A 24186-nucleotide genomic window follows, 5' to 3' on the forward strand; every position below is an offset into this window, starting at 1 on the left:
CAGTTTCAGCAGTTTTAGCAGTTTCAGGCAGTTTTTCGTGCTTTGCATTAGAAGTGGAAACATTGCTAACACCAATTCTTTTATTAGTATGAGTAGGAGGTGCAGCAACATGTGTAGCATTAGCATTACTAGTGGTGGTAATAGTCCAAACTTTAGCTATATTCTTCTCTTTAGTTAGTTTTTCATTTTCTTCTCTATCCCACCTAGCACGCAGTTCAGCCATTAATCTTATATTCTCATTAATTCTAACTTGAATGGCATTTGCTGTAGTAGTAGGTGGAGCAATAGGTGTGCATAAGAAATCATTATTGTTTGTGGTTGTGAAGTCACACAACTTAGTATTTTCAGCGGTGGCCATTTTAGCAACAGTAAATAAAGCAAACTAGATAAAGTAAATGCAAGTAAACTAATTTTTTTGTGTTTTTGATATAGCAAACAAGATAGCAAATAAAGTAAAACTAGCAACTAATTTTTTTGTATTTTGATTTAGTGCAGCAAACAAAGTAGTAAATAAAACTAAGCAAGACAAAAACAAAGTAAAGAGATTGAGAAGTGGAGACTCCCCTTGCAGCGTGTCTTGATCTCCCCGGCAACGGCGCCAGAAAATATGCTTGATGGCGTGTATTTCACACGTTCGTTGGGAAACCCCAAGAGGAAGGTATGATGCGCACAGCAGCAAGTTTTCCCTCAGAAAGAAACCAAGGTTTATCGAACCAGGAGGAGCCAAGAAGCACGTTGAAGGTTGATGGCGGCGGGATGTAGTGCGGCGCAACACCAGGGATTCCGGCGCCAACGTGGAACCTGCACAACACAACCAAAGTACTTTGCCCCAACGAAACAGTGAGGTTGTCAATCTCACCGGCTTGCTGTAACAAAGGATTAACCGTATTGTGTGGAAGATGATTGTTTGCAGAAAACAAGAGAACAAGTATTGCAAGAGATTGTATTTCAAGAAAGAGAATTGGACCGGGGTCCACAGTTCACTAGAGGTGTCTCTCCCATAAGACAAACAGCATGTTGGGTGAACAAATTACAGTTGGGCAATTGACAAATAAAGAGAGCATGACCATGCACATACATATCATGATGAGTACAGTGAGATTTAATTGGGCATTACGACAAAGTACATAGACCGTCATCCAACTGCATCTATGCCTAAAAATTCCACCTTCAAAGTTATCATCCGAACCCTCCGTATTAAGTTGCTAACAACAGACAATTGCATTAAGTATGGCGCGTAATGTAACTAGTGACTACATCCTTGAACATAGCACTAATGTTTTATCCCTAGTGGCAACAGCACAACACAACCTTAGAACTTTCATCCTTTGTCCTGTGTCAATACGTGCATGAACCCACTATCGAGCATAAGTACTCCCTCTTGGAGTTACAAGCATCTACTTGGCCAGAGCATCTACTAGTAACGGAAAGCATGCAAGATCATAAACAACACGTAGATATAACTTTGATAATCAACATAACAAGTATTCTCTATTCATCGGATCCCAACAAACGCAACATATAGAATTACAGATAGATGATCTTGATCATGTTAGGCAGCTCACAAGATCTGACAATGATAGCACAATGGGGAGAAGACAACCATCTAGCAACTGCTATGGACCCATAGTCCAGGGGTAGACTACTCACTCATCACTCCGGAGGCGACCATGGCGGTGTAGAGTCCTCCGGGAGATGAATCCCCTCTCCGGCAGGGTGCCGGAGGCGATCTCCTGGATCCCCCGAGATGGGATCGGCGTTGGCGGCGTCTCTGGAAGGTTTTCCGTATCGTGGCTCTGCATCGGGGGTTTCGTCACGGAGGCTATTTGTAGGCGGAAGGGCAGGTCAAGAGGCGGCACGGGGGCCCCACACCACAGGGCCGCGCGGCCACGGGGGGGGCCGCGCCGCCCTAGGGTGTGGCCCCTCCGTGGCCCCTCTTCGTCTCTCCTTCGGACTTCTGGAAGCTTCGTGAGAAAATAGGCCCCTGGGCTTTGATTTCGTCCAATTCCGAGAATATTTCGTTACTAGGATTTCTGAAACCAAAAACAGCAGAAACAAAGAATCGGCACTTCGGCATCTTGTTAATAGGTTAGTTCCAGAAAATGCACGAATATGACATAAAGTGTGCATAAAACATGTAGATAACATCAATAATGTGGCATGGAACATAAGAAATTATCGATACGTCGGAGACGTATCACTCCTTCACGGTGAGGCTGCCGCGGCGATCTTACGGGAGGACGACGATATTGCTTGAAACGGCGAGGAGAAGATCTAGGGGCAGCGAGGCGAAGATTTGGGAGCGGCGACAGATTGGGATGAATCGCATGGCCTCTTAATGTACAGCGGCGGCAGGCGAAGTGGCAACGGGTGGTTGCACGAAATATTCGCCGGCGCGAACGGCCACGCGGCCATGCACGACGAGACGCGTCCCTGCGTCGCCTGGGAAAACTGGGATGCCATTAACGTCTCTTGACCAAAGGTAGGCGATGGGGTTTTAGGCTTCCAAGCCGCTGACGCGTCGGTCCCGCCACGCCTCGCCTCGCTTGTCATTGTGTCCGGCGTGCCCGGAGCGTCCCCTGTGGGGTGGGGACGGCCTCGGGGCGCCGGACTGTTGGAGATATGCCCAAGAGGCAATAATAAAGTGGTTTTTATATATCTTTGTGTTTATGATAAATGTTTGCATACCATGCTATAATTGTATTAACCGAAACATTGATACATGTATGTTATGTAAACAACAAAGAGTCCCTAGTAAGCCTCTTGTATAACTAGCTTGTTGATTAATAGATGATCATGGTTTCATGATCTTGAACATTGGGTGTTATTAATAACAAGGTTATGTCATTGGATGAATGATATAATGTACACACACCCAATTAAGCGTAGCATAAGATCACGTCATTAAGTTCAATTTGCTATTAGCTTCCGATACATAGTTACCTAGTCCTTCGACCATGAGATCGTGTAAATCACTTATACCGGAAAGGTACTTTGATTACATCAAACGCCACTGCGTAAATGGGTGGTTATAAAGATGGGATTAAGTATTCGGAAAGTATGAGTTGAGGCATATGGATCGAGAGTGAGATTTGTCCATCTCGATGACGGATAGATATACTCTGGGCCCTCTTGGTGGAATGTCGTCTGATTAGCTTGAAAACATGTGAATAGTTCACAAGAGATGATATACCACGGTACAAGTAAAGAGTACTTGTCGGTGACGAGGTTGAACAAGGTATGGAGATACCGACGATCAAACCTCGGACAAGTAAAATATCGCGTGACAAAGGGAATCGGTATCGTATTTAAATGGTTCAATCGATCACTAAGTTATCGTTGAATATGTGGGAGCCATTATGGATCTCTAGATCCCGCTATTGGTTATTGGTCGGAGAGGAGTCTCGACTATGTCTACATAGTTCACGAACCGTAGGGTGACACACTTAAGGTTTGATGTCGTTTTAAGTAGATATGGAATGTGGAATGGAGTTCGACTTTTGTTCGGAGTCTCGGATGGGATCTAGGACATCACGAGGAGGTCCGGAATGGTCCGGAGAATAAGATTCATATATAGGAAGTCACTTTCCAAGTTTGGAAATGATCCGGTGCATTTATGGGAGGCGCTAGAATGTTCTAGAACTTTCCGGAAGAAATCACCATGGAAGGTGGAGTCCCGGAAGGATTCCACAAACCCTAACCATCCAACCAAGTGGGAGGGTGGAGTCCATGGTGGACTCCACCTCCTTGGCCGGCCACTAAAGGGGGAAAGGGAGAAGTCCTTGTCCCCTAGGTTTCGTCCATATGGCAGTTTTTGAATTGGGGTCTTATTCAGATCTTTGGGCAAACCCTTGGGTGTTTCACCTATATAAGGAGGAGGAGAGGGGGGCTGGCCAGCCACATCAAGGCTGCCCTTGGCCGCACCCCTCCCTCTCTCCCAAACCCTAGCACCTCTCCCTCCTCCACCTCTCTCCCGTAGCGCTTAGGCGAAGCCCTGCCGGAGATCTCCACCACCACCGACACCACGCCGTCATGCTATCGGGATTCCGAGGAGGATATACTACTTCTGCTGCCCGCTGGAACGGGGAGAAGTACGTCATCATCAACACCAAACATGTGACCAAGTACGGAGGTGCTGCCCGACTGTGGCACCGTCAAGATCTTCTACGCGCTTTTGAAAGCGGTGATACGTCTCCGACGTATCGATAATTTCTTATGTTCCATGCCACATTATTGATGTTATCTACATGTTTTATGCACACTTTATGTCATATTCGTGCATTTTCTGGAACTAACCTATTAACAAGATGCCGAAGTGCCAGTTGCTGTTTTCTGCTGTTTTTGGTTTCAGAAATCCTAGTAAGGAAATATTCTCGGAATTGGACGAAATCAAAGCCCAGGGGCCTATTTTCTCACGAAGCTTCCAGAAGTCCGAAGGAGAGACGAAGAGGGGCCACGGAGGGGCCACACCATAGGGCGGCGCGGCCCCCCCCTTGGCCGCGCCGGCCTGTAGTGTGGGGCCCCCGTGCCGCCTCTTGACCTGCCCTTCCGCTTATAAAAAGTCTCCGTGACGAAACCCCCAGTACCGAGAACCACGATACGGAAAACCTTCCAGAGACGCCGCCGCCGCCGATCCCATCTCGGGGGATCCAGAGATCGCTCCGGCACCCCGCCGGAGAGGGGAATCATCTCCCGGAGGACTCTACGCCGCCATGGTCGCCTCCGGTGTGATGTGTGAGTAGTCTACCCCTGGACTATGGGTCCATAGCAGTAGCTAGATGGTTGTCTTCTCCCCATTGTGCTATCATTGTCGGATCTTGTGAGCTGCCTAACATGATCAAGATCATCTATCTGTAATTCTATATGTTGCGTTTGTTGGGATCCGATGAATAGAGAATACTTGTTATGTTGATTATCAAAGTTATGCTTATGTGTTGTTTATGATCTTGCATGCTCTCCGTTACTAGTAGATGCTCTGGCCAAGTAGATGCTTGTAACTCCAAGAGGGAGTACTTATGCTCGATAGTGGGTTCATGCTGCATTGACACCTGGACAGTGAGAAAGTTCTAAGGTTGTGTTGTGCTTGTTGCCACTAGGGATAAAACATTAGTGCTATGTTCAAGGATGTAGTCACTAGTTACATTACGCACCATACTTAATGCAATTGTTCCGTTGTTAGCAACTTAATACCGGAGGGGTTCGGATGATAACTTTGAAGGTGGACTTTTTAGGCATAGATGCAGTTGGATGACGGTCTACGTACTTTGTCGTAATGCCCAATTAAATCTCACTATACTCATCATGATATGTATGTGCATGGTCATGCTCTCTTTATTTGTCAATTGCCCAACTGTAATTTGTTCACCCAACATGCTGTTTGTCTTATGGGAGAGACACCTCTAGTGAACTGTGGACCCCGGTCCAATTCTCTTTACTGAAATAGAATCTACTGCAATACTTGTTCTACTGTTTTCTGCAAACAATCATCTTCCACACAATACGGTTAACTCTTTGTTACAGCAAGCCGGTGAGATTGACAACCTCACTGTTTCGTTGGGGCAAAGTACTTTGGTTGTGTTGTGCAGGTTCCACGTTGGCGCCGGAATCACTAGTGTTGCGCCGCACTACATCCCGCCGCCATCAACCTTCAACGTGCTTCTTGGCTCCTCCTGGTTCGATAAACCTTGGTTTCTTTCTGAGGGAAAACTTGCTGCTGTGCGCATCATACCTTCCTCTTGGGGTTGCCCAACGAACGTGTGAAATACACGCCATCAAGCGGCAAGTGATCGACTACAACAACAACGATATCTAATCTCGTAGGCTTTGGAAATCTTCGAGGGTTAGTCTCATGATCTTCTCGTTGCAACCATCTTCTAGATTGGTTCTTGGCTTGTTATTCGTTCTTGCGGTAGGAATTTTTTTTTGTTTTCTATGCTACGAATCCCAACAGTGGTATCAGAGCCGTGTCTATGCATAGATTGGTTGCACGAGTAGAACACAATGGTTTTGTGGGCGTTGATGCTTTTGTTGTCTTTAGTTCGTGTACTTTGCATCTTGCGGGATGGTGGGATGAAGCGGCCCGGGCTAACTTTACATGACCGCGTTCATGAGACTTGCTCCACGCTCGATATGCAACTTATATTGCATAAGTGGCTTTGTGGGTGTCTGTCTATCTCACCATAGTGAAGATTCAATCTACTCTTTCAATTGACAACACTAGTATCACCGTTGTGGTTCATGTTCGTACGTAGATTGGATCTCACTCGAAAACCCTAAACCACATAAAATATGCAAACCAAATTAGAGGCGTCTAACTTGTTTTTGCAGGGTTTGGTGATGTGATATGGCCATGATGTGATGATGAATATGTATGAGATGATCATTATTGTATTGTGGCAACCGACAGGAGCCTTATGGTTGTCTTTATATTTCATGTAGTAGTATTATTTCAAAGTAGTTGTAATAGTTGCTACATGTGGTGACCAACCATGAGGACGGCGCCATGGACCTTGACGCTACACCGACAATGATGGAGATCATGCCCGTTGATGATGGAGATCATGTCCGTGCTTTGGAGATGGAGATCAAAGGTGCAAAGACTAAAGGGCCATATCATATCACATATGAATTGCATGTGATGTTAATCCTTTATGCATCTTATCTTGCTTAGATCGCTACGGTAGCATTATAAGATGATCCCTCACATTAATATCAAGATAATAAAGTGTTCTCCCCTCGTATGCACCGTTGCTACAGTTCATCATTTTGAAGCATCTCGTGATGATCGGATGTGATAGATTCTACGTTCACATACAACGGGTGTAAGCCATGTTGCACACGCGGAAATACTTGGGTGTTCTTGACGAGCCTAGCATGTACAGACATGGCCTCAGAACACAAGAAACCGAAAGGTTGAACACGAGTCATATGGATGATATGATCAACATGTTGATGTTCACCATTGAAGCTACATCATCTCACGTGATGATCGGTATTGGTGTAGTGGATATGGATCGTGTACCACTAAACAACTATGAGGGATGTTGTATTAAGTGGGAGTTCATTAGTAATTAGATTAAAACATGAACTAATTATCATGAACATAGTCTGAATAGTATTTTGAATTAAATTTGTAGAATTGGCATCCGTTATCTACCATGCGCTAGTCTTGTAATTAAGATAGAAATACTGTTAATTTTGACAAGAAACTTTACGGACTGGTACTGTAGTGTTAAAGAATCAAGAAATGATTAAGTTTTATTGCAAACTTTTAGTAAACCTCACATTGTCGATTCAAAGAGCAATGGTTTCAATTAGTACTTAAAGTCATCTTGTCTCCGTGAAACTTGAAGTTCAACTCCGTTTGAAAAGTAAGGAGCTGGAAATTTTGTTTTCAGAAATAAGCAAGGTATGAGATATATGTGATATCTAAGACATTATTGCAAGATGATAGAATATAATCTAGTGAGACTACATAAACTCATAAGTTTTATGGGAATGTACGAAGTTTGAAGACGCCAGGCGTCCCAATCCTCCAACTAGTTGGGCACTAACGATATTCGCATATCCATAAAGTGATCGTCCTTAGTATACACCATTGCTAAGACTCGTCGTTTCGAAGCATCACATGATGATCGGGTGTGATAGATTCTACGTGTGCATACAACGGGTGCAATCCAGATTTGCACATGCAAATACTGAGGTTAAACTTTACGAGCCTAGCATGTACAGACATGGTCTCGCAAAGTCGTCATGATTTGATGGATAAAATTAATGAGTGAAATTGTTCATCACATTACAAAGTTACTAATAGTGAAATCTGGAACACTTGTCATATGATGATCAACTTCAAAGTAAGAACCTCAAGGTTATTGGTATTTGACCAATGAACCTAGAAGTTATTGAAGGTGAAGTGTTTTCTGAGAATGAGGAAAGCTAAAAGATAAACTACAAAAGATTTTGGCAGAAAGAAAGAAAATACTAGAAAGTCTAGCTCAGGTGTATATAGATGATATACATGTTATGAATGTATTTCGTGTTTGGTCACACAATGAAATTCTTGGGTATAAGTACCGTATTGGTTGGTATGAGATTTCATACAACACAACGCAATACAAGAATACAATGGCCTAAGTGATTGATAAGGAATGTGGTAGAAATGCACGTCTGGAAACAAAAATAAAGTGTTATTGTGTTCGTCGTTGGAATTATACCTAGCTCTTGAGATTTATAATAAAGAACTTCATAATTGTTATTTAGCTCTGGTCAAATAAAAACAATGAGTTGTTCAAATGACCTTACTCCATGTACGATGGATAAGTTATTATAAATCTTAATGGTGAAACACACATACATAACACTGACGCTAATATGCCATAAGGCAGATGATTTGAATTCCACTTATTAGTGGAACCGCCATTTATGTCATGTTAGAAAGGAACGCATGAAGGAACTCCATGCAAATGGATTTTTGGAGTCATTTGATTTTCGAATCATTTGGCGCTTGCAAATCTCTTCTAAAGAGAATGACTAAAATACCGTTCATAGGCCAAGAGTTGAACGGGCAACTAACTTAGTGGAAACATACATGATGATGTATGTGGTTCACTGGGCATAGTTGTGTGCGGGAGATTCTTCTACTTCATGAAAACTTCCAACAATGAATTGAGTATATATATGTGGATATATTTATTCGATAAGGAAGAAGTTTGAAACATTTGAATGGATTCAAATAAATTTCAGCATGAAGTGGAAATCATCGTAATAAAAAAAGTCGAATATCTATGATTGGATCATGGTGGAAATATTTGAATTACGATTTTTAGCGAACATCTAAGAGAGTTATGAAATTGTTCTACAACTCACATTTCTTGCAGTATCATAGTGATGATAGAGTATCCGAGAGACGTATCCAAACCTTGTTGGATTAATGATGAGATAATATATATGATGCCATTATATTTTGTGGATTATGATTTAGAGACTACCGCTTTTACACTAAATAGAGCGTCATCATAAATCCGTTGAAATGACACCATATGATTTATGGCATGGGTATAAACCCTAATAGTCATTTCTTAAAATTTTGGTATGCATAGCACAAGTAAATGAGTTTACAACCAAAATCGGATGAATATCTTTGTTTGTTATCCCATAGTATGATTGGGAATTCTTTCCACTATGAAGTCAAAGACAAAAGTGTTTCTCGATGTTTATTATTTCCGAGAAATTGTTTCTAGAGAACTATTTGAGTGGGAGGACAATAGAACTTGATAAAGGTTAATGAACCTGAGCATGATGATCAGAGTAGCACAACATCATAAATGGTTCCGAAAGCGGCCACGATGATCATAGCTCCCATGTCTACAAAGTGTTATAGTCATGGAGATCGAAGTACTTATTGAACCTTGTAGGTATGGTTTACTTTGTGATCAAATAAATGATTTGTGAACAAAGGATTGATTTTGAACAATGATAAACCAACTACATACAAAGAAGTTATGATGGGCCCTGACTCCGTTAAATGGCTAAGAGCCATAAAATCCAAGATAGGTGAATACTTTTTGAAAGTAAATGTATCTATAAAATTGATGGACTTGGATGGAATATCCTTGAAGAAGCTCGATTTGTCGAAAAGTTGTTTATGACAAAGTTTCAAATAGTTGACTGCGATAAGATTAGATCTTCAGCATCGATGCTTATAGTCTATGCGAATTGTTCTAGTAATCTCTACATATTTCTTTTATGAGATATGCTAGTAGGATGGCAAAATACATTACTTAACAGAAGTGTGTATTAAAGGTGTATACAAGATACAACTGAGAGTTTTGCTAGTCCGTAGAATACTAAAAAAGTATACAAACTTCACTGGATGAAGTGAGTATCACGGAGTTGGTATCTTCACCAGATGAAATGATCAAAGAGTTATGATTTCATCAGAAACGATGAAGAAGCTTGCATTTGCAAGAAATTAAGTGGGAGCGCCGAGACATAGTTATAATATTGTATGTGGATGACATATCATTGATTATAAATGATGTAATTATATACTTGATTAAAAGGTTTCATTGAGAATTAACTTCAATGAAAAGATATGAACTGAAACATATTTAGTGTCAAGATCTATGAAGATAGATTGAAACACATAATAAGTGTAAGTTAAAGTACATAGAATGAATATTGAAATAATTCAATATAAAAATGTTGAGAAGGTGTTCTTTTCCATGTGAAGGTTTAACAATACTTGAGTGTATTTGACACTCGATGAGTAAAAACACATGAGTGATTTTAGATCACGTATAATATGTACAAAATCAGATGTCCTGTGCTCTAAAGTGTTAAGAGCATATACCAGAATGATTCATGTAATGATCATTGGACAACAGTAAGAATATCCCTGAGTGCTTTAGAAGAACTAAGGATATATATATAGTTTTGTATGGGTAATGACAAACAAATCGTTGTATGGTGTTACACCGATATTAGTTTAGTCACATATAAAAATAAAAATTTCAATCTCAATTAGGCTAAGTATGGTTTAAAAGGTAGCACAATGAGCTAGAAGAAGTCTATGCTAGATTTAGATGAGTTCTAAATATTGTGAAGGATTCTACAAACAAAGGCAGAGTATGTCATTATTTTGACAATGACTGAGGATGTTTAAGTCGAGAAGTTCTTTGAGAACTTGGTGTAGTTCCGATAGTATCAGAACTTTGAAGCTATATTGTGTGTGACAATATTAGTGACATATTTCAGACTGCAGAATTAAGGTTCCACCAGAAGACTGAACATATATGATTAATGCCGACTCATTTGGAAAATGAGTGATGCGTTGAGACGCAAATGAATTGCAAAATACATACGTTTTCTGAATATGTCAGATCCGTTGACTGAAACCTCTCCCGTGAGCAAAACATGATAAGCACCAGAAGGCCAAGGTATTATATCTTTACAAATGTAAACTAGATTATTGACTCTAGTGCAAGTGGGAGACTATTGGAGATATGCCCAAGAGGCAATAATAAATTGGTTATTATATATATCTTTGTGTTTATGATAAATGTTTGCATACCATGCTATAATTGTATTAACCGAAACATTGATACATGTGTGTTATGTAAACAACAAAGAGTCCCTAGTAAGCCTCTTGTATAACTAGCTTGTTGATTAATAGATGATCATGGTTTCGTGATCATGAACATTGGATATTATTAATAACAAGGTTATGAGATTGGATGAATGATATAATGGACACACACCCAATTAAGCATAGCATAAGATCACGTCATTAAGTTCAATTTGCTATTAGCTTCCGATACATAGTTACCTAGTCCTTCGACCATGAGATCATGTAATTCACTTATACCGGAAGGGTACTTTGATTACATCAAACGCCACTGCGTAAATGGGTGGTTATAAATATGGGATTAAGTATTCGGAAAATATGAGTTGAGGCATATGGATTGAGAGTGGGATTTGTCCATCCCGATGACAGATAGATATACTCTGGGCCCTCTAGGTGGAATGTCGTCTGATTAGCTTGCAAGCATGTGAATAGTTCACAAGAGATGATATACCACGGTACGAGTAAAGAGTACTTGTCGGCGACGAGGTTGAACAAGGTATGGAGATACCGATGATGAAACCTCGAACAAGTAAAATATCGCGTGACAAAGGGAATCGGTATCGTATGAAAATGGTTCAATCGATCACTAAGTTATCGTTGAATATGTGGGAGCCATTATGGATCTCCAGATCCCGCTATTAGTTATTGGTCGAAGAGGAGTCTCGACTATGTCTACATAGTTCACGGACCGTAGGGTGACACACTTAAGGTTTGATGTCATTTTAAATAGATATGGAATATGGAATGGAGTTCGAATTTTGTTCGGAGTCTCGGATGGGATCCAGGACATCACGAGGAGGCCCGGAATGGTCCAGAGAATAATATTCATATATAGGAAGTCACTTTCCAAGTTTGGAAATTATCCGGTGCATTTATGGAAGGCGCTAGAATGTTCTAGAACTTTCCGAAAGAAATCACCATGGAAGGTGGAGTCCCGGAAGGATTCCACAAACCCTAACCAGCCAACCAAGTGGGAGTGGAGTCCATGGTGGACTCCACCTACTTGGCCGGCCAGTAAAGGGGGAAAGGGAGAAGTCCTTGTCCCCCTAGGTTTCGTCCATATGGCAGTTTTTGAATTGGGGTCTTATTCAGATATTTGGGCAAACCCTTGGGTGTTCCACCTATATAAGGAGGAGGAGAGGGGGGATGGCCGGCCACATCAAGGCTGCCCTTGGCCGCACCCCTCCCTCTCTCCTAAACCCTAGCACCTCTCCCTCCTCCACCTCTCTCCCGTAGCGCTTAGGCGAAGCCCTGCCGGAGATCTCCACCACCACCGACACCACGCCGTCGTGTTGTTGGGATTCCGAGGAGGATCTACTACTTCCGCTGCCCACTGGAACGGGGAGAAGGATGTCGTCATCAACACCGAACGTGTGACCGAGTACGGATGTGCTGCCCGACTGTGGCACCATCAAGATCTTCTACGCGCTTTTGAAGGCGGCAAGTGATCGCAACAACGAGATCTAATCTCGTAGGCTTTGGAAATCTTCGAGGGTTAGTCTCATGATCTTCTCTTGCGGTAGGAATTTTTTGTTTTCTATGCTACGAATCCCAACACGGACACCGTATCGGGCCGCACCAGACAAAAAACGGGTTTGGGGGACGCGGCTGGGAATGTTTTTTTGTCCGGCGCGCTCCAAATCGCTTTGGGGGACGGTTTGGGGGACGCGAGTGGAGATGCTCTAAACAAGTTTATCGGTAGATTAAGTTTTTCTAGGGAAATCGGTAGATCAAGTTTGTCGGTCCAATTTAACTATGCGCGGGTTTGGTAGGCTGGGCCCGAATCCTGCATCACTGGCGCAGCGAGACGGGTGCCCCTGCACGTCGCGAACGGGCCACGGGCCATATTTGGTCCATCATTTGGTATTTTGTGTTGCATCGGCCCGAACAGAAGTGCAGGTTGTTTGGATGCCTGTATATGGTGTTTCATCTATGTTCAGCCACATCACACGTGTTTGGTTGCCATTTTGGGCACCCAGGCAAAACTTCTCCTCACCACATTCAAATATGGTGACCTTACCAGCACATAATGGCACACAAAAGAGTTCAAACACGATCATAAGCACAACACACAGTTAGATACACAACAAACATAGTACTAATCCTAGCGTCAAAGTGGTAAGACGCCTGCTTAAACCTGGGGGCATTCTATCCAGGTCCAAAAGCAATGTTCAACACCCTCTACATGCCAACATTACAGTCACATATGCACAAAAGCAAGTGTTAACAACCTTCTAAAAGACAGCACAACTACTGATGGCGACCTTCAGACATAAGTAGAGACAAGGATCAAGCACCAGAACCTTAACGACGAGGATCAGCATAAGGGCCCGCACAATGCCTCTTGCAACCGAATATGCTGGAGCAGGAAGTCTCCTTTATGAAGACGTCGACCTTGAAGCCGTCATCATGAGAGGTGAAGACGATCATGTCGTCGACATGGAGTAAAAGCCTGGCGGCGAATTCGCTCCAGGACTTGATGAAGCCGACGCGCTGGCCCATCCTTCCACTCGCAGCGCTGGCCCATGTACAAGCACACCTTCACCGGTGGGCCATTGTTCTTCAGATTGTACTTTGTGATCAGGAGCTGCTCCATGTAGGGCGGCACAGCGAGTGCAAGGAGGTCCGAGCTCTCCACCTGCACAAAGAACGCTGGTAGCTGCTGCCTGGGAGCGTGCCCGAGGTCAGCAGGATGGCCGACGTGAACCCTTGGCGCAGTGATCTGCCGATGTGCTTGCATGAAGTCTCCATTGGGGTCACGAAGCTGCACCCGGACAACCATGTCCCTTGCATCCAGTATGGGCCCTTCCGAGAAGGTTTTTTGGAAGAGCCAGTTCTGCAATCCAATAACAATGCAAAGTGTTAGCCAGTTGTGCAGAACAACTCCATGATGGCAATGATAATCACAACAAGATCGTCATGTCAATGGCAATGTCCATGATGGAGCTCCATCAAAGGGCATGGCAATGCCACTTCCAATGGCAATGTGAAGCTCCATCATAGAGCATTCCAATGGCAATGTCCATGATGGAGCTCCATCAAAGGGCATGTCAATTCCACTATCAATGTGAAAGAGTAAGGTCTATACCCTGTGTTTTGTGTGTTTGATAACCACACTTGAATGAATTTAACTGTGTGCATAGATTCTCTTCGATAGATTTGCAGGTGCACGGTGCCCTCGCTGAACACGTCATGATCGAAGGACTGAAGCGTAGATTATAGGTTTTCTGGTTTTGTGTGTGTGTCGCGAGGTGAAGTGGCTGGAGAGGGAAAGAGAAAAACTGCAGTTTCTGCTTAACCGGTACTACCGGTACCAGTAGCGGTAGTACCGCTACCCCTACTGGTACCGCCCTACGGTACCGCTCTGGGATTTCAACAGAATTGACCCACAAAGAGTGTTACGGTACCTCTAAGGTACCGCTTGCAAGCAGTAGTACCGCTTAGGTACCGTAACTCAAGCCAGAAACTTACAGAGGTCATTGCAGTACCAAAGCGGTACCGCCAGCGGTACTACCGCTGTAAGTCCACGTGGCTAGTCTGTGGAGAGCATTCGAACCCACAACGCTACTACCGCTTGCCCAAGCGGTAGTACCGGTCGTGCGGGAATTGCACATAACGGTTGGATTTGAAGGGACCTATATAAAGGCCCCTTCTTCCCCAGCTCGATTTTATCTCTTCTCTCTCTCCTCCATTGTTGCTGACCTCAAACCTTGAGGATCTCCCCACCTACCGAACCAATCTTGCTCAAACTTTGTGGAGTGGTGGAGGAGGCCCCGATCTATAGTTCTACCAAGAGAGATTTCGCCAATACTTGTTAGTCCTTAGTGGATCAGGGAGTTAGGGTTCCTATGTTGGAATCTTGGAGGATGTGCTCCTATGGAGGCTAGCTTGGAGTTGTGCTAGCCCCATAGGGTGTTGGGAGCCTCCGGTGTTGTGGAGCTCGCCCCAACCTTATGAAGGAACCATCGCCTTGACCGGTGCCTATGTGGAGAAGGGGGAGCCCCTTTGTGCAGCTCTCTCGAGGAAGAAGGTGAGGCCTTCCTTTGTGGTGTTGCCGTCTAGCCTCTTGTGTGAGGCTAACACCTCCTCAACGCAGACGTACTCCCTTTTGTGGGAGGAACTGCGGGAAACAAACCTCGTCTCGTCTTCACGCCCCCCCCCCCCCGGTTGTCCCGCTCCCTAACTTTATTATCTTGCTTGGTTCCTTTGCTTGTTGCACTATCCTAGGATCATACTAGGAACACCTCTACCACTAAAGCTATCACCTTTACCTTCCGCATCGCATAAAACTGAAAAAGACATAAAAATTGTGTAGCGTCCATTCACCCCCCTCTTGTTCGCTACGATCCATTCAATTGGTATCAGAGCAAGGTTTTCTTGCTCGGGTTTTACCGTCTAAGAAATGGCCGAACAAGAGAAGGTTGTGAATGGGCCCCTCCCGGTGAGCAACACCCTCCACCATCTACCATCGATAGCACAACGGCTACGTTGGATGACCTCAATAAATTGGAGTCATCCATCGTTAGCCAAATGAAGGCGATGATGATGGAGTTGGTTGCTCCAAAATCAACCTCCACCGTAGATCCTAACGCAAGTGTTGTGGATCCCCCACTAAAAGCTAATCAATTTCCTCTTGTTGGTTTTGTCGCTCAATCGACAAAAGACCCGCAGAAGGAAAGGCTTGGGGAGACCGGCACTTCATCAAAAGGGAAGGATGAGACACCGGTTGCGGAACGTTTAGGGGGTAATCATGCGGTGCCACCACCAAGTGATTACACCATAAATGTTAAAATTCCTATGTCACATATCTTGTCTCATGGTTCACCACCGTTACTTGAATCCAATAGCTTTAAAAATTGGCAATTCTTAATGCGTTCTCATGTGCGCAGCGCTTCTACCGAGCTTTGGCGCATCATCGAGGAGGGTTATTCACCACGAGATCCGAAGCACTTGACAAGAAGAGAAGTGGTGGATGACCAACTCAACGCCACCGCCATCAACATGATTCACATGGCCGTCACGCCCAAGGACCGCGCCCATATCCGCTCGCTCAAGACCGCCAAGGAAGCATGGGATAAACTCGACAAGCTCTTCCTCGGAAATGAGAGCATTCAAAGCTCTCGTTTCGATGAAGTGAACAACATGGCCGACAACTTCGTCATGAATGAGGGAGACTCGCCCAAAGAGATGTACCGGTGCCTTATCGCTCTCGCAGTACAAATGCAAGATCTTGGAGAAACGTTCGTGGATGACCATTGGATCAAGCGACAGTTCTACAACGCTCTCCTCCCTTACGAGGAAGTGAAGTTGACGGCCATCCGCCAAAACGCCTAATTCCGCGCTATGACATCCGATGAAGTCGTTAGCGAAGTCATCGCTTTAGACATCTCCAAGAAGAATGCAGAGGATCTTGTTGCTCGCGCCCACAACACCCGCAAGCCCAACCTCGCGTTGAAGATGAAGGAGCATGAAGCTAGTGAGAGCGATGAGGATCCCATTGAGTGGGGTCCGGATGATCTCAAGACCAACTATCATGAGCACATGTCCCTCACCGCCAAGAGTTTTTGGGAGGGAAACAAGACTCGAAGCACAAGACCAAGAAGACCTCGTGATTCTCCAAGGAACTTCTCCAAGAGTCCAAGGGAGGGGAAAAGGGGGAGAACATGCTACAATTGTGGTGACAAAAGTCATTTTGTTGCGGATTGTTGATACGTCTCAAACGTATACAGCTTCCTGGGTCTGAAAACGTCACCATCAGGTTTTTTGGTGATGAAGGTGGATCACATGGAACCCATTTTTCTGGTCCGACTGCTTTTGAGGTCGCTGCTTTGATAGTTGGTGATTGGACACCTGAGGTGAATCGTTTCGACGTCATCATTGAGACTAACTCGCATGAATTAAGGTGTGTATCTCCTTTAAATCCTTCTCTTATGGCTCTGCAATATCCACTGCTTTTTCCGTATGCTGACAAGGGCTTCCATCTGGGTATTAAATATGTTAACCGTTCTTCTTTGTCTGGTCATACGACATCACGGTAGGTCTCTGCACCCTCGTCTTCTTCATCTTTCACAGTAGATGAAACTGGCTTTTCTTCTCAGGATGAAGTTCCTAGGATGGAATACTATGCATACTACTTTTATTATCGACAACATGAGCCTAATCCTTATACATGTTGTGTCAGTCTTAGCTAGCAAATTATTGTCAACGCTTACTCTTGTGTAGAGGCTGGCAGGATAGCTTATCATTTTTTAAATCAAAAGACCCTTCGTTCCGAGACATATCAGGGTATCACAGATGCCATGGGTGAAGGTAGTTCTACTGGAAAAAATCTTGGTGTTGAGTACATACTTCATTCTAGATTTACTGGTGGTCCTCGATATATGGTTCAGAATTACCATGATGGTATGGCTATTTCTCGCGCCGGATCTTTTTATTACTTTCACATGTATTCCTAAGTGGCAAGAGATTACTGATGCTTTGTCCTTAGAGCCTAGACAGTCTCCATCGGATCGGACAGATATTGTTACATGAGTTTTTCATATGAAATATATTGAGTTCCTTGCTGATGCAAAAAGTGGCCATCTGTTTGGGCCTATCAAAGCATGTGAGGCCTTCTTTATATTTTTTCTCCTCTTTCTTTGGGTCCAATGTATTTGCTGACCACTTTATGGGCCTCTCTGATGTATCTGGGCCTTACTTTTTTTTGTTTATTATATATTTCTTACATCTTATTTCCTGTACATATTTATATGTTGTGGAGTTTTAGAAGAGGGGTTTACCACATACCCATACTCTTATATGGCTCAAAAGAAATACTCAGGAGCCTTCTTCAGCGCTTATTTATGGTTTTATTTCTGGTGAAGTTCCGGATCCTGAGAAGGACCCCTTAGGTTATGTTCTTCTAAACCCATATTAATGTAGAATGGTGCAACAAAACCAATTTATTGAAATATCTTTTTCAATATGTTACAAAGGGACCTGATGTTGCGCGTGTTCGGTTTGAGACTCTATCTAATTCTGTGACATCTCATGGTTCTACCATGCACCATGAATTCTTGTAGACGAATTCATGGTGCATGGTCCCTGTGGTGATTTAAACAAGAAATGCCCTTGCATGAAGGAAGGAATTTGTTCTAAGCGTTTTCCTAAAGCTTATAATGATGAAACCTTGGTGGATGACAAAGGTTTTCCTGTTTACCGTCGGCGAGATGACGGCCGTTTTGTTCTTAGGAACAAGGGCACTGTCAAGCTTACCAACAAATGGGTTGTTCCTTACAACCTAAACTTGCTAAAAAGGTTCTAAACCGATATTAATGTAGAATGGTGCAACAAAACCAATTTATTGAAATATCTTTTTAAATATGTTACAAAGGGACCTGATGTTGCGCGTGTTCGGTTTGAGACTCTATCTAATTCTGTGACATCTCATGGTTCTACTATACCTGCTGGTATAAATGAAATAGAGGAGTTTGTTAAGTGTAGGTTAGTGCCTTTTTTCCCGTTCTTAAGTTTATTTATCTTATGCATCTATTTATTGGTTTCTTCTTCTGTATATGACATGTGATGTCTTTTGTTTCTTTTGCAGGTATCTCTCGGCGTGTGAGGCCTATTGGTGTATGTTTGGATATGATATTCAAGGTCGGCAGCCTTTTGTTGAGCGCCTTGTTGTCCACTTGCCCGGCTTGAACAGGATCATTTTCCACGAGGATGATCCGTTGGTTTCTTTGGTGGAGAGCTCGCTTCGTTACAAAACAATGTTGACCGAATGGTTTGTGGCTAATCAAACCCACTTGGATGCCAGATCTTTGACCTATTTGGACTTCCCTACTGCTTGGGTCTGGGATGCCCCCAATAGGATCTGGAACAAAAGGGTTAAAAAGAGGAAGCTTGGTAGCAAGATTGGAAGAATATACCATGTAGATCCGAGCCGTGGAGAACTATTCTTGATGCGTATGTTGCTATTGGTGGTCTGTGGGGCCACTTGTTTTGAGGATCTCCGCAGGTACAATGGAATATTGTACGACACATTCAAGCAAGCATGTCAGGCTCGAGGACTGGTGGGCAATGACAATAAGTGGTTTAACCTATTTGAGGAAGCCATTGTGCGGGCAACTCCTTTTCAGCTGAGGCACCTGTTCATGACATTTTTGTTGTATTGTGAGGTTATCAACGGTAATACTCTGTTTGATCGGTTCTGGTCTATAATGGCTGAAGTTATATCTTACAAGATTACTACTTCTCTTGGAGGATATGTTGTGCTTGATGTTTATATCCAGGATGAGTTACTGAAGGAGCTATCGATTATATTTGCTAAAATGGATCTTCGCCTGCTTCATTTAACATATCTCCACGATGTGTGCCAACGAGTGGAGTATCTTACAACAGACTGATAGCTGAGGAAACACAGTATGATATACATGAATTGCATGTCCAAGGAGAGGCTATGCGTGCCCAGTTAAACTCTGGTCAGCGCATTGTTTTAAGTCAAATTATGCATTCAGTTGATACCCAGACACCAAAAGTCTATTTCGTTTCTGGTAATGGTGGTACCGGAAAGACATTTCTTTGGAACTGCGTCATTACAGTGCTGCGATCGGAGCGTCGGGTTGTTCTTGATGTTGCATCTTTTGGGGTGGCTTCCTTATTACTTCCTATTGGCAGAACTGCACACTCCCACTTCCGAATTCCGATAAATGCTTCAGATAAATCTCAGTGTAATATTTCAAGAGGTTCCAGTATGGCTTCATTACTTGAAGAACCCAGCTTGATTCTCTGGGATGAAGCTCCAATGACAAGCCGGTATTGTTTTGAAGCTCTTGATTGTACTTTAAGAGATGTCCTCTCTTGCAATGATGCTGCTAAGTCGTCTCTTCCTTTTGGCGGAAAAACTATTATACTTGGAGGTGATTTCCGCTAAATTCTTCCGGTGATTGAGGGCGGTTCAAGGAATGAGATTATCGATGCATCTCTTATTGCGTCACCGCTTTGGCGTCATGCCACTGTGCTGAGCTTAAAAGAGAATATGCGTCTCAATCGGCTTGGCTTATCATGTGCTGATCATTAGGAGCTTTCTATTTTTTTTGCAGTGGATATTAGATGTTGGTAATGGTAACATCCCAAGAAATGCAAGAGATGGAGAAGATTCTGGTTCCTGGATAACAATTCCTGATGATCTTATTCTACGTCCTACCTCCTCCAATGTAGATGCAGCAATAGAGAGTGTTTACGATTCTTTCTTCTTCAACTATTTGTCTGCTCAATACCTTGCAAACTGTGACGCCCTGGAACCGGTACCATGAGGATTCCAGCGATCCCGCCGAAATCCGCACGATATCGATCCAGAGACGCCCTCCGACACGACGTGCGCGACAAGGCACACGTGATGCCAGAGGAATTAACACGAGCGGTAACATTACAACAGGTTTACAATATAGCCCACAAGATACATATATTACAACAACGACTCCAACGAGTCAAGATACAAATATACAATACAAAGATCCAAATCATACAGAAGATAGAATACGTCCGAGTACGGACAAGATACAAGTTGGACTAAGAGTCCTGAAGATAACCATTGGCGTCCATAACCCTGCCCAGGCCAAGCCGGAAGGGTAACCTTGCTAACGTCATCTTCATTGAACATATCTTCATACCTGCCCGGTTATATCCCGTAGAAGCAGCAATAAGTACGGGTTCGTACTTAACAAGACTTCAAGACGTATAAGCATTCGTCAACTAGTCGTCCTTTGTACTTGAGGCACGCAGGGGACTTAGAGGACGCAAGAGGAACGTCATAGGCAATATGGTGGGGTTAAGCGGCAGCGCGCAAGCACTAAAAACCTATAGAGACACTCTACAACATTCGTCTAATCAGAGGAGATGAGAGAGCGAACAACTAACAGTTCTATACTCTGCAAGCATAACACAGCCGATGCTTTCCCCCTTCGCAAAGAAATACTTACAAAGGCACTCACACGGTTGTCAAGTTTTAACCATTTATTATTGAAGTTGTGCTAACTTACTACACAAGTTATTATGATTGAAACAACAGGTGCAAGTTGTCTATGATCGAGTCATACAGCTCCAAGTCGTCCATAACCGCGGACGCGGCTTATCGATAAGATTGTAACCCTGCAGGGGTGCCCAAATGTGCCCACACGCACGATCAACCCACTTACGACAGGTGGATATCACGACACGCACTCTCCTTCACTACAACAATGTCCAGGAAGCCACCTAACTAAGTTTAACCCGTTTCAGAGTCCGGCCGTGCTCCGAAGCGGACTCAGCTATTGCGTCAGCGTACTAGGTGATCAGTGCCCAGCGGGATGACCACTTCGCAGCGGCTCCGCAACCTACGAGCGTGCAAGAGACAACGGGGTTACAAGGCACATAGCTTCCCCAAAAGTAACATCATATCATCTGACCACAAAGAAACATGCTTGCACGCCCGGGAGAAACAAACAGACATCCAAACTAATTGTGGCCACTGGACAAGGCTGTAGATTCCGGCAGTGGTCGAGGGAAGACCCGGTAAACATACCCACGTGTGGTTAGAGCGCTCAGTCTCGGAACAGATAACAAGAACTCGGGGTCCTAAGATATTAAGGAAACACAAGTGAGCCGTCACAAAACGAGCAGCTGACCCACCGATGCCTCCGCTAAACAAATGTCAACAACTAAAGTAACCATGATTATTCCCAACATATAACCCGATAAGATAACAACAACAGTAACGAGATAAAACAGCACTAGCATGCACTACGACTCGCAAGGCAGACTCGATAACCAAACAATAGCCGTAGGAGGTGGTGGTGGCAATATGGGCTGCTTGAGGTAACAAGTGGAAAGGACACGTGACAAGAACGCAACTTAAGGATAGCATGAGGGAGAAGGCAAAATAAAATAGGTGAGCGACTCCTGCAGGGACAGGAGTATAGAGGAAATGCTTGCCTGTTAAAGCTTGTCGAGGGACACCCGGAGATCTTGCCGTACCTCACAACACCACTTCGCGATCCTATCCGGGAAGAAGCAAATGTTGGAACACACAACGGATGCAAATCTTACAACTACGGATAAAGAAGATCCAGCATGAGCAAGATGCAGGCATGCATGACATGGCAACGATGATGCGATGCAACTTATCCAATTTAAGCGGAGTCGGAACCCCGGTCAAGCAAATTAGGTTTGGAGTTGCATTTCTACCGGCAAATTAAGGGTGGATTAGCATGGCAAGAACATGGCAGGGGTGATCTACTTCAAAGTTAAACGGAGCGGGGAAACCATGTCGGTGTTCCGAAATACTCCGCATATATGTGAGGTGGATATGCGAAACTATCAACGCAAGACATGATGCGAGATGAAAACAGATGAATGGATAGCATATTCATGTTCAGCACATTTTTCTGATCAATTTTCATATAAAATACTTTGTATTTCGATGCACGGTTTGAAAGATATGAATTTCGCAAGATTTAAACATTTTTCTGCAAAAACAAAAGACAAAGGAACGAACTGGGCCGGACCTGGCCGAAACGGCGACGGATAGCAGGATGCTGCACGCTGGGCGACGAAGAAGCTGACGCGCGCGTGGGCTGAGGCCCATGTGCGGAAGATCTGGGCAAAAAAAAAAAAGAAGAGGTGGGCTAAAAACTGCCTGTAGTGGAATTGGAACTCAGGATCTCTTGATCCAGATAGAAGGAACGAACCAGCTGGGCTACCTACTATTGATGTCGAGATGCTGGTGCGCGTCAAGAAGAGCACGCGGAAGGCAGAGACGAACTTGCAAATTGCAGCCATGGTGGAGAGATCTAATCGAAGACAGATCTGGAGCTTCCGGGCGAATTGGGAAGGACGAGAAGGCGTCGGAGGTACGCCTCGGCGCGGTGAACATGATGGTGGTCGTCGTGGTGCCGGAAACCCACCGGAGCATCGTCGGCGACGTGTTCCTGCGGTGGTGGAGAGAGGTCAACGTGGGCAGGTTGATTGAGAGGGAGATAGAGAAGGAAGAGAGGTCCGGTAGAAGGGGAACATCACCGTGAAGCTAATGGAGAGGTCGGGGAAGCCAGGGGAGGTCCGGACCGGCCGGGATTGGAGAAGAAAGGTGACAGTCTGCGCGGGGAATCGGCGACCTTGTGCTTGATTGAGGGCTTCCTGGTTCGATTCCTTGCAGCAGGAGATGGAGGAGATCGAGGCGGTTCTACTGGTGATCTCGGGTCGACTAGGGATGGTCTACAGCGATGACGCCATGGTGAGGACGGTGGTGCCAGTGGGGTTTTCTTATGTCTATGTCTCTGTTTCCTTTCGTAGAGGGAACGAAGGTGGAGGAAGAAGAGAAAGGGAGTGGCGGCGGCGTGAGGAAGGAGGAGGAGGGCGAGCTAGGGTTTGGCGCTGAGAGGATAAAGAGAGGGGGCAGGTGGGAGTGGTGGTGCGTCGGTGGAGGACCACGGAGTCACGCCTAGAACGTGCTCCCTCTCGCTTTCCAGCGAGGACGAACGGGGAGAAAGAACTCAAAGAAGGGAGGGGGCCGAAGGGGTATGGGCTAGAGGTGGGTTGGGCTGCCGGCTCGGGCTGAGAGAAAGAGAGGGGAAAGACTGGGCCGCCGGTGGAAGAAGGAAAAAAAGAGAGAACTGGGCCAGGGATAAAGAGAGAGCCCAGGAGGGTTAGGTTTTCTTTTAAACTCTTTCTCTTTTCTTTTAAAAACTATTTTCTAAACTGGTTTTTAAATAGTTCAAGCAAATTTGAATGCAGAGATGGAGAGAGAGAAAACAAAATAGCTTGGCTTTATAAAATAATTTTATTTATTAAAACATGGATGATATGATGCATATGCCATGATGATGCATAAAAGAAAAGAACAAACAAAATCTATTCTGGGCTCTACCCGGGGCCGTTACAATCGACACCACTAACAAGGGATCGCGCCCCGAGATCCCACGTCCAGGTACGGGGGAGAGAGGTGGAACTAGTGGATCTTCAGGCGACATGCCGATCTCCTCGACACCACTAACAAGAATTGTTGCTCCATGCCGAACGGTCGACACCACCAACAAGAAGTC

General features: G+C 44.3%; 1 long non-coding RNA gene across 1 annotated transcript; it reads right to left on the reverse strand.

Moving 5' to 3' along the window:
* Positions 1-20532: 20532 nt before the first annotated feature.
* LOC127303191 (uncharacterized) lies at positions 20533-23475 on the reverse strand. Its single transcript, XR_011742636.1, has 4 exons — positions 23165-23475; positions 22853-23076; positions 22654-22744; positions 20533-22145 (listed from the first exon to the last, which is right to left on the reverse strand). It is a non-coding gene; the product is annotated as an uncharacterized lncRNA (long non-coding RNA).
* Positions 23476-24186: the final 711 nt, after the last annotated feature.

This window comes from Lolium perenne, chromosome 1, assembly GCF_019359855.2.
Source record: "Lolium perenne isolate Kyuss_39 chromosome 1, Kyuss_2.0, whole genome shotgun sequence".
Classification (NCBI taxonomy): domain Eukaryota; kingdom Viridiplantae; phylum Streptophyta; class Magnoliopsida; order Poales; family Poaceae; genus Lolium; species Lolium perenne.